The following is a 16,483-nucleotide window of genomic DNA, read 5'->3' as shown; positions in this document are numbered from 1 at the left end:
AGCAAATTATGGGGGAGAAATCAAAAGAGGGCAGGCGGTGGCCTGGAGGCCGTCAGATTTTTATTAGCGGAATACAACTATAAAAATCTCAACTAACATTTGTAATATCTTTCATCTTTGAGTCAACCACTAAGAAGTATTTCACCACAATAGTGTGAAAGTTCGTGTTACCATGGTCACTTGTTCTAAAAAGTTAGGTTGTTAGATGAAATCGCCGTTTAAAATTCAAATACTCTAACACTTCCCCTAAATTATGGGCTGTACTTTGTGTTATTTTGACTTTAACATGGAATATATAATAGAAAAGGCAAATAGCATTGGTGTTACTAAAATTTTACATGATATCGTAGTAACAAATCCCGAGTTCAAATATTTCTAGATTTCTATTTGTCTTGTCATTATATATCGTTACAATTTCGTCTTAGCAACATGCACCTCAGGGAGAGTGTTAGAGTTTTCTACTATTAGCGTACGTTTTCATCTAACAGCTTAAATTTTTAAAGCAACTAGTAATGATCCCATCAAAATTTTACAATGCGATTTAGCAAATTTCAAGCATCGAAAAGTCTTTTTGTGGGAAAAAGAACAAAAAAAGTTATAAATCTATTGAATTAGTGTCAATTTAGTCTTAAATCTTTCAATTGAACTAATTAGTCCTAAACCTTTTGCATTTATGCCAATTGAGTCAATAGGGCCAATTTTAGCCTGAAATCGTTGACATGGACGTCGGCCATCTAACATGGCGCATCCATTACTAACTTTGATAATTTTTAATAATTTTTATTGAATTTTTAAATTTTTAGGCCATCCTCGATGGCAAAACGAAAGGAAAAAAAGAAAGTAAAAAAGGGAAAAAAATAATTAAAAAGATAAATTTTCAAAAAATATAAAAATTATCTCATCAGCGCCAGCCACACCAAGAAGTATGATTGGTGTCTATATCAACGATTTTCAGCTAAATTTGTCCAATGGACTCAATTGGTACAAATATAAAATGTTTATGACTAAATTGGTTTAGTTGTTAGATAAAAAATTGATTTAGTTGAAAGGTTTAAGACTGAATTGACACAAATACAATAGGTTTATAACTTTTTTGGTACTTTTGCGTGAACATATCCATGGCCCGATCCCTTTCGTGTCATGCATCTCGATCCATGGTAATGGTGCTTGATTTGATCACGCAAAGCAAGTGGGTTGACTAGATTTATTTCTTCTCTATTGTTAGGTAGTTGTCCATTCCATAATGTCAAAAGTCTAATCGATCTAGGGTGGCCGCAGTAAATTGGTTAACTTATAGACGCATCATTTTGGTTAATCGTGTCGACATGTCAACTAAGGTAAGATCAAAATGGATAAATAGCATACCAAAATGATCATATGACTTATCAAATAGGAAAACACCCAAGACTTTTTCATCAAAAGAGTAAGCGAGGAAGGCTCCTAACAATCTTCCACGGAAAAGAAGAAAAATTGCACACAATTATAATTCCAGTTGGGTTCTTATAGACTTGGTGCGTGTTAAGGTATTATAATTCCACATATCAGTTTAAGTTTTTGGATTTATTTCAGCTAAAGCTTCAAATATGGCATGAAGGCCATAATCTGCCCCAATTTATTTTGCGCGAGTAGCTTTTCTTTCTTTAATTTCACTACTTGCCATTCCTAATTCAATTTGTACATGGGAGGGAACGTTAAAAAATCCCATGCATTTTTTTATTTGCTTAATTTTTTGGATTGGACTTTTCTAACAATACGATTGAATAATTTAAAATATCATGTCATGTAATTGTGATTTAATACCATTGGAAACTGTAGTTTTTCCCATCAGCAAAGATTTTTCACCAATGTTTGTGGACCAAAGATTTTACACCAAAGCTTTGGTTCTTTGGTTTCTTAAAGTTCAATCGGGTTCTGTGGCGACTCCAACAAGTCTATTGTACTACGAAATAAATTGAATAATAAGTGATAGAGGATTACAGGTAAAGAATGATTAATATGAATGGCTGCTATGTGTTACTTGAGAAGAATGCGGAAGACTAAATTTCAATATATTTCGATGAATAGAAAAAGTTACGTGGAAAGCCTATTTATAGGTTTTATTGTAGGACTATCAAAGGAAATCAAATGAAATCAAAACAGATATACAAAATAAGAGGAAATATCATAAATTTCTCTAGAAAACATCTAAAATGTCTCTAATATCCTCCCTTAAATTCATGGTGTCACGTTGAGTTTGAATTAATATCGAATAGAGTTCTAACACGCTGCATGGCATCAAGCTTGGTGGATCCGCAGTGGGGCGGTGTGTGAGACAGCGTCTACCAGATTTGATTTGGTTCATTTGAGGGCGGCGAGTCTGGTGGAGGTATAGGCTTCTCGAAATGAGAAGTGAAAAGTCAAGAATCGTAGGCATTTGAGCCAAATACCATGCGTTCTTTGCGGTTGACTTTGCTATTGGGATAGTAACTTAACAAATGCGGCCAATATAGCTGACATAGCTACAACAAGCGTAATAAGCCCGACACTGTTGGGGAAAGGTTATTGTGCGAAGACACATCTTCGCAGCTTCGAAAAGTATTTCCGTGAAAAAGAAAAGCTCGACTCACTCACGTCGTAACGGGAATGCATGGGGTGCACCTGGTGCACTTGTGATTTCCTTAGGCATGACGGCTCGGATAACAGCTTGAGAAGAATGCCTAAATGTCAGTATAATTTGATGTATATAAAAAAGTACATTGAAAACCTATATTGCATGACTATTTAAGGAAATCAAGGGAAATTAAAATATATATGCATAACCAAAAATATATATATAGAAAATTAGAGGAAATATCTTAAATATCTCTAAAAGATATCTAAAGTAACTCTAACGGTATTATTGATCGTGGATCACTTCAAATGAAGTTTTCTTGGCTATTTATGGCCAAACAGGTAACCGTTGATGATGGTTATTATTTCGAATCCTAACTACTCGGAGATTGTAGGCCTCGAGTCTTTGATCTTTAGGATGTGATCATAAGTTCCAGTTAGGTTGCAGAGCAAAACTCCGGTCCGCTTGCGCCTCTAGCATTCGTTGCCTCGTATGTAGGGAATCCCCGACTTTTGGTGTGTCGGCCGGGTTGCAGAGAGGGCTCCCACACCGGCTGCTGAACTTGGTAGCTACGGCTATGGAGGCTGTGAGACCATAAGCGGTTGTTGTGCCGGTCGCACCTCCCCATCGTTTTCACAATAAAAATAAAGCGAATTGAAATTTATGGAATTGTTTTTTATTTTGTGCGGTTGTCTATGAGATTAAAAAGATTCAAATCTAAGAATTGAAATGGAGGAGAGATAATGTAGGAATAGTACTTTACGTATTTGGCATTGCTAAATTCTTTACAATTATCTAGTCGAGGACATTTTGGGTAAGGAAAAAGAGATTGTGATCCCTTCAAAGTATGAGCCCCTTTTCATTCTAAATAATACTACAAATAAACACATTATGATTCTTTTTGTTTGTAAAACACTCTTTGTGCAGTTAACTTGGCCAATCATTTTATAACTCTTATTAAAGAAGCTGACACATATCATCCAGGTACTATATGTGAAAATAAAATACAAAAAGCAAGCGACAATTACTTTAATTGATAAGAAAGCAAAGAGCCAGTAACTTTGAACTCCAACCACTGCTTGCAATCCAGGTCACGCGCAAAGCCCGAGATGTTGTGTCGTCTGGTTAAGATTAACCGGTTCTTGTTGATTGCGCTTTCTTTATGGATGATCCGGAAAATGATGCAAATTTTTAATATTAATTTCATGTGCAATATCGTCTGTGAACTTTTAGTTTGTTCGATATAATGCTTGGATTCTGGTCCAATATTTAATGTGGTCCTTGAAATTTTAAGAATTTTCATAAAGTCTAAAGATTATATCAAATTGCATTAAATAAATTAAAAGTCTGAAGGTAATATTGCACATCGTACCGAAATTCATGAATTACTTGTGTTTTTTTTTCCATGAGTTTAAGTATCGAAGGATCCACTGTTTTCTGTTGATGGAGTTGGATACTGTAGGATCTCGTGCATTGTGACAGGAGCGAACACGAGCTTGAAACCCTAATCTCTCTCTCTCCGTCGCTATAAACAATGGTTTGACCAAGTAAAGTATAATCCACGGACGGATATCGTTCAGCTCGGCACAATCCGTGCGTGGCGGTGTGGATGGACGAGCCAAAGCGTGCACCTCATGCATGCGGCGGCGATGTGATGTGATGCACATCGAAATTGGAATTTATATTTTTCTCACAGATTTCTAAGATGGGGCACGATGATCAGATCACCACGACCCTGCCCATTAATTGTCGATGGATTGAGATTAAACATCCTCTCATTAATCTACTTAGTTGTTGAAAAAAAAAAAGAGATAAGTGCACTAAAAGTCCTAAAACTTATCATGTAAGTGTAAATGAGTCCTAAAACTTTCAAAAATATTCATTCAAGTCCTAAAACTTGTTACGAAAGTGCATTCGAGTACTAAAACTTTCAAAAAGTGCAATCAATGTAAGGACCTTATTAAACTAATATAATAAGTTTTAGGACTTGATTATACTTTTTGAAAGTTTTAGGACTCGAATGCACTTTCGTGATAAGTTTTAGGACTTAATTGCACTTTTTGAAATTTTTAGGAATCAAATGCATTTTCATGACAAGTTTTAGGACTTCAAATGCACTTTTTCCTTGAAAAAACTTAGATACCTAAATTTTAGAAAAATACTTTGTGTTGGTAGCAAATTTGACCATGCTTCTGCATTCCTACAATTAACACTTTGCTTTAAAAATGACACTGTGACCTACAAGTACGGGTGTGACATGATATATATACAAAAAATTTTTTTTTTTTCAAGGAGTGTCAGGGGACACTTGTTAAACAATTAATTAACGAAATCTCAGAATTTCTAACGTATGGATTGTCTTCGTGTTATGCATTATAGGATTAACCCCCGTTAACACGACCACGAATTTTATAAGTCTTCTTGATAAGTATGCCCAGGATATTAGTTAAGTTAGTCGAAAGTGTGTTCTAGTCAGCACTATCACCAAGAGGTCATTTACAAAACTTGTTTAAAACAACGCTGAATTAAAACAAACAAATTCAAAGCCAAGTTGGAATTTATACACGAACAACAATATATTCAGATTCACGCGTCTGCAATAAATCCCAAATGTAGTAAGTAAAACTTAAAGTTATTGGGGCTAGCGTTATCACCTAAAGGGGGGGTGAATAGGTGTTTATAGAGTATTTTTAAAAATCAATGCGGAATTATAATTGAATAAGCTCATAGCTTAACCCTTAGATGATGAACACACGTAAAATCACAGAATAGACAGCGTGCCTTGTTCTACTATCACAAGATATAATCAGAAACGAATAAGGGGTTGAGAAACTGTACACAAGATTTATAGTGGTTCGGCTTTGTTCAAGCCTATGTCCACTTCTTCATACTGGCAGCCAATCGGCTAGATTCCGCTAGTTAATTGCTCAGATGTTACAACTCGGTGATCTCCCTTGAGACGAATGACTCTACACCTAATGCTCAACACCCGTGTATACAACTCTAAGTATTATAGTGGATAGATTAAGGAGTGTCACGCCCCGACTTTCGAGCTCACGACATCCCTATCAATTCACCTTGGATCATAGATGATAGCGTCACAAGTACACTATCGACCTTCGCACTTACGGCACACGCGAAAACGTAAATTCTCTCGGATAATTAACAATAGGGATAGAAAAGCAGGAAATCAACCCAATCATTCAAACAAAAGACAATTTTATTTCATTGACCAAAAGCAGATGAGTTTTAACCCTACGTAGCTACACATAGTCATACATAACCCCATACTTCGGGGCGGCTCTCTAGAACATCAAAAAGACACACAGTTGGTAAGGTTAAACTCTCATCTACTTCCAAAATCCTATAACGACCCTCGCCTTAAACGCCCATGGGCTTCATCACTTGGAACCCGAAAAAAGGGTTAACAACGACGGGGTGAGAATAATCTCGCTAAGTCAATGCCTAAGCCCCGGCTAGAACATTAATTCGCTCAGAAAATCCTACCAGGCAACCACAAAAGCATCATACGTATAACGGTCAACCACATGCAAACTTACCGGTCTTCAGCCATGCACAATGTAATGCTCGACTCAACTTAACGGCCACGGTATCGGACCATCAACGGCCACAGTATCATATCAATTTGCATGCGTAGGACACCACACGAAGTCCATTTATTAACCGATGGCCCACGTGATCGGCATGATCGGCGCACACGACTGGTGTGACCCCAACACTATGACCGGAAGGACCAAGCATCGTCCCTTACTTCTGGCGATAGTGACCGAAAGCTATGTATCCAGTGCGGCCGGCATGGCATAGTAGACAAGCATTCCAAAAAGAAGCGTCGGTCCGTCACAAGTTGCGACCGGCATCCGACAATTCGTGTGATTTGTATGACTAGCACGGCCATGAATTGACGTGCTTCTGATAAGCCGTGTGGTTCCGCACGACCGGAACGGTACAAACTTGTCGGGTTTCCGTACGATTGGCACGATTTATCCTCATCATATGACCACTCGTGCACATCCGACAACCAACCAATTTTTATCTTTTAGTTTAGCCAGATGCTCATGCGGACATGCTCAAAGACTCGACCCAAGGCCATTTTTATGCTAAAATATACAATTTAATTATGTACGTGGTCATATGAATGCACAGTATTACCCATAAGACTTTGTATTTGATACGAGGTGTCCGGCACCCATAACTGTTCATGCAACAACTAATAGTCAACACCGAGCATCCAATCAAACATTTAATCACCGCGGATTAATTAAACACAATTAATAATCCCAACGATAATTATTAATCCAATTTCATACAATTAACGGTTATACGCTCGGCTTTGGCCTATCGCTCGCTCACGATCAAACACCGATAATCATTGCCCAACAATCAGTCCAGTCTAATCACCAATTAGCCACAGATGATCTAACTAGTTAGATCATCTTAAATAATTGTGGTCATTTATCTTAAACCCAATTTCTATCTAATCCAATCATAATTAAACTACCTAAACACCATAAATTGCTAACTACGCTAATTAACTAATACTGAGCTCAATTAGCACCTTAATCGGGGTTTAGGGGTTTAACTCACCAAAAACCGGCTGTCGAAGACGGGTCGGGCACTAGACTTTCGGATCGAGCCGGATACTGTTCATGGGCATTATTCACGGGTATTATTCACAATATTGTTCATGGGGTCGGGTTGGTACTGTTCACAGAACAGTAATTTCGACAGCACGCTCTCAAGACAATGATAGGGTCTCGACGGCTCACGGTGGGGGTACGGCGGCTCAAGCTCGACGATGCAACGTCATGGTGGAGGGCAAGTAGCTCCTGGCTAGCTCGCGGCCGGCGGCGACCAGCAGGTCCTCCGGGTCGCGGAGCTGGTCGGACAACAACTTAGGCGGCGACGAGGCTAAGCGGTGGCTGGAGGTTGGATGGTGGTCGGCGGTCGGAGTAACAGAGGCGTCGGGGTAGCGGCCGATGGGGCTGGGGGGATGCTCGTGGGTTTGCTGGGCTTCGAATCCGGAGATCTGGAGGTCGCGGGGTTTCGTGGCCGAGCTGGGCTCGCGGACGATGATTGGCGCGGCAGAGGTCAGCTCGGGACAAAGGCGGGGGTCGAGCGGCGGCTGGGCAATCGAAGGTCGTTGGGTGTTGGGGTGAGGGCCCGATAGGTGAGGACGTCGGGTGAGAGGGATAGGTGAGCTGCGGGCCTCGCGGCTGAGCTGAGCTTGCGGTGATGGCCGGTGTGGATGGCGGTGGTGGTCGTAGTGTCCGGTGGAGGGGGTTGCTCAACTAAGAAAAGGAAGAAGAGGAAGAATGGAGAAGAAGATGAGCGGTGCAAAAAGGGGGGAGGGAGCTCGCGCGGCAGACGAGAGAGAGAGAGAGAGAGAGAGAGAGAGAGAGAGAGAGAGAAGGGGGAAAGAGAGAGCACGTGGGGGAAGGAGAAAGGAAGAGGAGAGAGAATATGATGGTGATGGGTGGATGGAAAAGTTGACAAGAATGGTTGGTAGGAAAGATGTGAGGTGACTTGGGGTGGGGCTCACTTGAAATTTGAATTATTTTGGCATTTTGTACATAAAGAGAAGGGCAAAATGGTCATTTGATAAATCAGGACTGAACGAATATTTGGGTCAATTGGCGGAGGGCATTTTGGGTCTTTTCATAGGCTAGGCTTGGTCGGGATTAGGCTCGGGCGCGAGGATTTCGATCCTAATTCGCGACGATAAAGATTTTCAGAACCTAATCTAATCTTAGTAACGTTCTGAGTGTCGTCCAAAAATCGTCACTTACGTCCTTACGATCCAAAATATTGTACCGACCGAAATTCAATTTTAATCCCCTTTTTATTGAATTCGGGTACTTTACAGACGGTGAATTTCCAGGGCGTCACAAGGAGAATATGAAAAGTGGAAGTTCTCTCAATCTTAGAATTTAGAATCCTACTCCTCTTACGCCAACTTTTTTTTTCTTCGATTTTGAGATGTCTTTTATACTTCTTCACCTCCAACTATCCATTGCAAGGCCTTCAGAGGACCGCTCTCCCAAACTATTGATTTGGACGAGACTACATCCCAAAAGAAGATCTCGTAACCGTTGAGAGTTGCTAAAGGAAAGTATTCCCGTTGGATCAAATCGCCCATACAATTATGATCTTGGATTTCCATAGATGGAGTTCTTCATTAGGAAAGTCATGCTCGTCTCTCTTAATCCGCGTCCTTGATTGATCTTTAAGACAAAGAATCTTCAACAACGATCCAACTCGATTACTAGCAGTTGTGATGATGTAATATATCAATTAAATCATCTTTCAATATATCTCTTGATATTCTTGTTGTTGCGTATGAAATATTTCTCTCAGAACTTGAGCATCATTCCAACGTCAGAGCTCCCTTACTTAGTGTTTGAGCTCCGCATAGTGTCCGAGTCCGTCGAATAACTTCCCGAGTCCCTCAAAATAACATACGAGCCCTTTTTACCAAATTTAATCCTGTGTATCCCCACCCCTTTGGATAATCTGCAAAATAAGTATTTCACCGCATTAACTCAAATCAAGAGCACATCGATTGTTTTGTTAACTTCAAAATCATTCAGGAGTTTTTCTCAACAAGCTCTCCCTTTTTTATGATGACAAAACTATCCATAAGAATATCAATTTTTAAGTAAAAAGAGGTGAGTATCATAATAATTTTGCTACTCAATAAAGTCTTGCTAAATAATAATGCATCATTTCATATCTTGTATTTTACAACAGATAAGTTTTGAAATAGAGATGAATTCGAAATTTGAATTCATTGTCAATATGATTCCGTTTTTGCTCTTAGAACTTGTGGAACCCGTATCAGAGTGTTTTTAGAATCACGGATGCACAGGTACATCGAATTTAAATTTTGAAGTATGTGAACAGAGTATATGAGATAGTAAGAGGTTCTCTATGTTCGGAGCATATAATTTATGTGAACCAGTATCGGATCAATAATCTTTGAGAGATTATGGCGGTGTAAGATTTCAGAGCATGGTACTTTAAGTTTAGACAATTACGTAATATGATGCTCAGAATATCTCATTCCGTATCTTTCTCAGAACTTGTTCCTAGAGCTTGAAACCTGTTCAACTTGTTTTCAGAACTTGAGATCCGATTAACTCAATCTATTCAACTTGTTTTCAGAACTTGCTCGATAGAGTGATTCTTCAATCACATTATCTGTTCCCATTAGAACAACATTTCACCTGTTCTGATCTGCAAAAATCAGGAACCTATATATCATAATCTCACATTCTTTTTCACAGTGAGACTTCTTAGTAAGACAATTTAAGGAGAATACATGATTGATATCATGCATAGCACATAACTTCTCCCCCTTTTTGTTATCAGCACAAAAGGCTATAGCAAACTACCAATATATATATGCAACAAAGTCTCAAATAAGTTTAGCCATAATATCGTTCAATCAAAGTGCTTAAGTAACGTAGGTTCAAAAACCAACGAGGAAAGAAAAACATGAGGTTTAAAGTAAAATCCAAACAAATCTAGATTAGAAACAAATTTGATGAAATAAGAGTGTGAAACAAGGTCTATTTAGGAAGATTTGAGGCTGGATAGAATATAGATTGAGCTGAAAAATTTATGAATGTCGAAGATTCCGGATAGATATGAAACATGGCAATCTTAGGCAGTTGAGACAACTTCAGATTGATGCCTTCTTTGATTGCGTTCATTTTCTTTTCTACCCATTCCAGCTCTAGAGATGTGAAGTGAAATTTCTTGTTTATGTCATCCCTAAAACTTTGACCCAACAGAGTTAGCTGGTCTTTTATCTAAGGCATTTCAATGCACAGTTCATTTTTGAATTTTTTCAAATTGTCTTTGCACTCTTCTTGTTTGAACAAGATGTCTCATAGTTTGTTTGAATGTAAGATCTCTTTCTGATTTTCCTAACCCCAGTAGCTACACCACTCCCCCTGAATCCTAACACTTCTCGTGTTTAATTTCTTCATCTATTTCTTTGTTCATTTGAGCAGACAGTTTTTCCAAAGCTTGTATCCTTATGAGGATAGAGCTTGGATCCAGTTTGTGTTCTTCCACAACCATTCTTGCGAACTGTACTTGTGCCATATCTTGCTCATTTTCTGTGGAAAATTTTATGGGATCTTGAACATAGAAGTCTTCTAAACTCGAGTCAACGTTGTGCTGGAATTCCTTCCCTTTTAGCGAGGCTATCTTCAATTCTTTCTTAGTTGGCTTGGATGCAAATTCAAGTACTTCCTCCTCAGAAATAAATCCATTATACTTTATCAAAGCTTCCACAAAGTTTTCATTATCTCGTCTCAATCTAGTCTTATGAATAGCTTTCATGACTGTTTTAGCAAGTCCGATTTACCTTACTAGATAAAAAACAGCTTTTTCAGCCGAGAGAGATTACTAGATTTGTGAGCTATTCGGACTCTGCGCTTCACCGATGTGGAACGATTGGAACAGGTACAAACAGTGTAAAATCTTAAGGAAACTTCATCAACACAAGTTTGGAAAACTCTTCTAGCTTTAGATTAATGACATCTCTAAAGTTGACCATCCTTTTGCTTATGTGTTCTGCTTTTAAGAAGGTAAGGCTTGCCTTTTCGGATATGTTTTTCCTTAACTTCATAAATGCATTGACCATCTTTCCTTTCGCTTCATCTACCTTTTTAAATAGGGTCTCGTACAGATCTTGAGTTGAAGTTTCAACTCATTCTGAGAGTACAAGACGTCCGTCAATAGTTCGAAATTAGTATTCTCACTCATCACTTCCTTCTCTTTTCTTGTCTGTATTTCCATAGACTCCCCCTCAAATTGTGCTTCTTTTATCTAGGTAAATTCCACTTTATCCCCAGTACCGTCTTCCCTAGTGTCATTAAGGAAGGCATGGTGCTCTTCTACCATCTCCTTGTGGTAGATCTCTTCTTCTTCCATCTTTGTTTTCTCACGCTTTGCTTTCATGGCAACTTCTTTTTCCTTTCGAATTTTGATCATGAATTCCTCAAGAGTGAGATGATCTTCATCTTCTAAATCATTCATAGTATGCTCTAAATGATAAGAGGGATTATCAACGATTGAAGGCTTCTTTAAAGTAGAGGGGTTTTTGGAAGCCATGAAAAGATTGGAAGAGAATAGGAGATTCTAAGACAGATCGCGTCTTTCGAAAAGAGTGAATGAGGGTCGAGTAAGAAAGGACTGTTCAACGGAGAGATTTAAAGAGTGACAGCGTGAAATACATTTGGAAATTACTGTTTGACAGAAGAAAGATTTAAGATTTCAATTTCGAATAAAGTTTGTGAAGAATCACTTAAGAATATTTTGAAGATGGTTAGACGATTTTAAGATATAAATTTCAAAAATAGAATATTTTGAAGAGATATGATAAATTAATTTTGGAAACATAATATTCAATCAATTGAATCAAGATAATCACATCAATCACAATATCTCACATGATATTAAAAAGATTGAGATTGTGCGTACCTTATTTGTTGTAAAAAATAACTATTTACACGCCAAAAATTTGAACAATAAAACCTTATATCATGTTTACTCAAATGATGCTTTTAGTCCAGAGATTCCTTTCAGTCATCAAATCTCTTCAAATGAAGCTTATCATCTTCTTGCTTTCTTCGGATGTTGCATTCTGCTCATAAGCAATATTTACCAACCTAGAGAACAACTCAAATAGGCATAGTAGTGATACCCAATTCCCGTATGATATATTCAAAAGAATTCTTCTCAAGTGGTTTTGTGAATATGTCAGCTAATTGATATTTTCAATGAAGAAATTGAATATTAACATTACCATTATGCACATGATCATGAATAAAATGATGCTTAATTTTAATATGCATACCTCAAGAGTGCATAATTGGATTATTTGTGAGATTGATTGCACTGGTTTTGTCACACTTGATTTTCACATTTGATGCTTCAACACCGAAGTCCTTTAGTTGATGCTTCATCCATAGGATTTGAGCACAATAACTTCCTAATGCCACATACTCAGCTTCTGTGGTTGATAGTATCTCGGTGTTTTGTTTTTTTGAGAACCAAGGCACTAGTATTGATCCTAGAAGTTGGCATGTATCTGAAGTACTTTTCTTGTCTAACTTACAACCCGCAATGTCAGCATATGAATAGCTACATAACGTAAAGTCCGATGTCTTAGAATACCACAATCCTAGATTAAGATTTGTTCTAATGTATGTTATGATCCTTTTAACTGCAGTAAGATATAGTAGAGAACCGATCATGCTCCCGTATAGCTTCCGATCAACCTAATTGTCATGTTCATCCTTGTCTAGCTTGGATGAAGAAGACATTGGTGATTTAGTTTTCTTACGCTTTTTCCGATCAAATTTCTTCACAATTTCCTTTGCATACTTCTCTTGATGTATGAAGGTCCCTTGTTCGGTTTGATTCACTTATAGTCCAAGGAAGAAAGTAAGTTCTCCTATCATGGTCATTTCAAATTCGCTCTGCATGATATGAGGGAAATTCTTGCAAAATTTTTCACTAGAAGAATAAAAAATAATGTCATCAACATATATTTGAATGAGCAAGATTTCTTTACCTTCCCTTTTGATAAACAAGGTTGTATCTACCTTACCTTTTTCAAAGACTTGTTTGATAAGAAAATTACTTAATTTATCATACCACGCTGAGGTGCTTGCTTGAGTCCATAAAGAGTTTTCTTAAGTTTATATACATGATCCGAGCTTTTTAGATCTTCAAAACCTGGGGGTTGTTCCACATATACTTCTTCTTTAATGTATCCATTCAAGAATGTACACTTGACATCCATTTGATATAGCTTGAAGTCATTGTAACAAGCATAGGCGAGTACTAGCCCGATGGTAACTAAACTTACTACTGGAGCATACATTTCATCGTAGTCAATCCCCTCTTCTTGAGAGTAACCCTTTACAACCAGTCATGCTTTGTTCCTAGTTACTTTCCCTTTGTCATCCAACTTATTTCTGAAAACTCATTTGGTTTCAATAATTGGATGATCCTTAGGTCTAGGTACAAGTTCCCAAACTTCACCGACGTTGAATTGATGTAACTCCTACTGCATTGCTTCTATCCAGCTTTCGTATGCAAGAGCTTCCTCAATTCTTTTGGGTTCTACTTCTGAAACAAGTGCAAATGCATTTATAGCATTCTTAAGCTTCGACCTTGTTCTAATCCCTTCTTCTATTTCTCCAATAACGAGGTCCGTAGGATGACTGGATTTGTATTTCCAATTTCTCTTGTACTTGTTACTTTCATTTTACGGAGATTCATCTTGATTTTCCTCTTCAGAAGATGTAATTGTTTGAATGTCTTCCATATTCTGAGTAGGATTGTGTGTTCTCATATCCTCGGATGATGGACTCTGCTAAGATGATACTGTGTTTTCGATGTCTGTCTTCCGAGTGATATGTACATCTTTAATTCTCACATTCATTGACTCTTCAACTATTCGTGACCTTTTGTTGAAGACTCTGTATGCCTTGCTTGATGTGGAATAACCAAGAAATACACCTTCGTATGATCTTTTATCAAACTTTCCAAGACGATCACTTGAATTCTTAAGGATGAAACATTACAACCAAATACATGAAAGTATGATATGTTTGGTTTCTTTCCTTTGTAAAGCTTATAAGGGGTTTTCTCAAGTAGTGATCTCGGAAAGACACGATTTAAAATATAAAATGCAGTTGAAACAACTTCTACCCAAAAATGAGAAGGAGCTTTGTTTTCAATTAAAAGAGTTCGTGCCATTTCTTGTAAGAGCAATTTTTCCTTTCAATAACTCCATTTTGCTGTGGAGTATAAGGAGAAGAAAAATTGTGTTGAACACTATTTTGATCACAAAATCTGCAAAGTGTTGGTTTTCAAATTTCCCTCTGTGATCAATTTTGATGCTATAAATTGAATAACCTTTTTCATTTTGAGCTTTCTTTGAGAAGCTTTCAAAATATGAGAATGCATCACTTTTATGCGCAAGAAAGAGAGCCCAATTATATCTAGTGTAATCATGTATAATTACTAGACAATACTTTTTACTTCCAATACTTTAGGTTTGAGTAGGTCCAAAAATACCCATGTGTAAGAGCTGCAGAGCACGGTTAGTGGAAACTTTATTTATTGATCTATAAGAATTTCGTACTTATTTCCCAAGTGAGCATGCTTCACAAAGATTTGTTTGTTCAAATTAGCATCTAGAAGTCCTCTCACAAGCTTCTTCAAAGAGAGCTTTGAAATTTATTTGAGGCTTATGTATCCCAACTTCGTATGCCAAAGTTCCGAGTCGTCTTTGATAGATAGTAGACATTTCACATCCTTAGATGTTGTATCCAGAAGATATATGTTGCCATGTCTTTATCCAGTGAATGAGTACTTGTTATCCCGGCTTATACTTGAACATTTATCTTCTGCGAAAGACACTTTATAGCCAATATCACAAAGCTGGCTTATGCTTATGAGATTGAAATCCAAACCCTTGACTAATTAGACATCATTAATAAGAAGATTGCCAATCTACACGGTTCCTTTGCCGATAATTGTTCATTTATTGTTGCCGCTAAAGGAAACACTTCCTCCATCAAATTTATCAAGATTGATGAATATCATAGAGTCTCCAATCATGTATTTAGAATAACCACTATCAAGTTATCACTTATTTCTTATTTTCATTGGTACCTGCAAGCATCAAGGAAATTCAAGTTTCTTTGGTACCCAAATCTGTTTGGGTCCTTTCGGGTTAGAGGAGTTTGTAAACCTAAGAATATCTCCAATGGGTCTCTAGATTTTATGACAGCAACTCCTAGAGTGCTTCATGTCACTATAGTTTGAGCATGTAGAAGAATTTTGTCCCTCAAATCTTAAGAACTGTTTATGGAAATGATTATTGTATGAAAGTTTAGAAGGCCTTTTTCTAAGCCTTTCTTTGACTTTAGGAAAACAATTTTTCAAATCACTTTCCTTTTGAAAATCAAGTCCCGATTTATTATAGTAAGGAACTTGTATAGAAATAATATGTTGCAATGTTTTTGAGCCGGATGAAAATCTTTTGTTGATATCCGAAATTTCGTTTTTCAAAGAAACATTTTCTTTTTTCCAAAGAATCCCTTTCCTTTTTCAAAGAAACATTTTCCTTTTCCAAAGAATCTCTTTCCTTTTTCAAAGAAACATTTTCGTCCTTTAAGGATTCATTCCTAGATTTCAACTGCGTATTTTCTTTAGAAATAAAATCAGATTTGTCCTTGATTTGAGAAAATTCACTTTCAAGAAAACTTATTTTATCCTTTTGGGAAACATCTTTTTGTTTCAAGCTGATTACTTTCTTTTTTAATTCAGAAAGCCTTTTAAGAGTAGCTTTATAGTCCGAACACAATTCATTTATATAATTAGATACCTTGGGAGGGATTTTCAATCGTGTTACCTCGGACTAATCTTCCGAGTTGGCCATAAGACAAATGTTGGCATATTCCTCATCACTTTCACATTCTGTGTCGCTCCAAGTTTCTGCCTCTAAGGCATTCTTAGATTTCTCATCCCTTCCTTTCATCTTTAATAGAGGGCAGTTTGGTTTGATGTGTCATCTCTTTTTGCATTCATAGCAAGTGACATCTTTGCTATCATCCTTGCCTACAGATGATCTTCTTTGATCATATTGCTTGAAATCTCTTTTGTCTTTGAAATTCTTTCCTTTCTTAGCCATTCTTCTGAATCTCTTGACCATGAGTGCTAGCGCCTCATCGTCTTCACCTTTAGAGTTTGAAGCATCGGAATCAGCATTAGATTTCAAAGCGGTTGATTTCTAACCTTTTGAAGATGTTTCTTCATTGATTCTTTAATCCTTGTAGGATT

At 37.4% G+C, this 16,483-nt stretch overlaps 1 protein-coding gene across 2 annotated transcripts in view; it reads left to right on the top strand.

Moving 5' to 3' along the window:
• LOC115730703 (U3 small nucleolar RNA-associated protein 25-like) overlaps positions 1–16,483 on the top strand; it is a 321,158-nt gene that overhangs the window by 37,801 nt on the left and 266,874 nt on the right. The window lies entirely within an intron of this gene.

This window comes from Rhodamnia argentea, chromosome 4 (assembly GCF_020921035.1).
Source record: "Rhodamnia argentea isolate NSW1041297 chromosome 4, ASM2092103v1, whole genome shotgun sequence".
NCBI lineage: Eukaryota > Viridiplantae > Streptophyta > Magnoliopsida > Myrtales > Myrtaceae > Rhodamnia > Rhodamnia argentea.
Note: the sequence above shows the minus strand (reverse complement) of the source record. Positions and strands in the feature narration are given on the sequence as shown.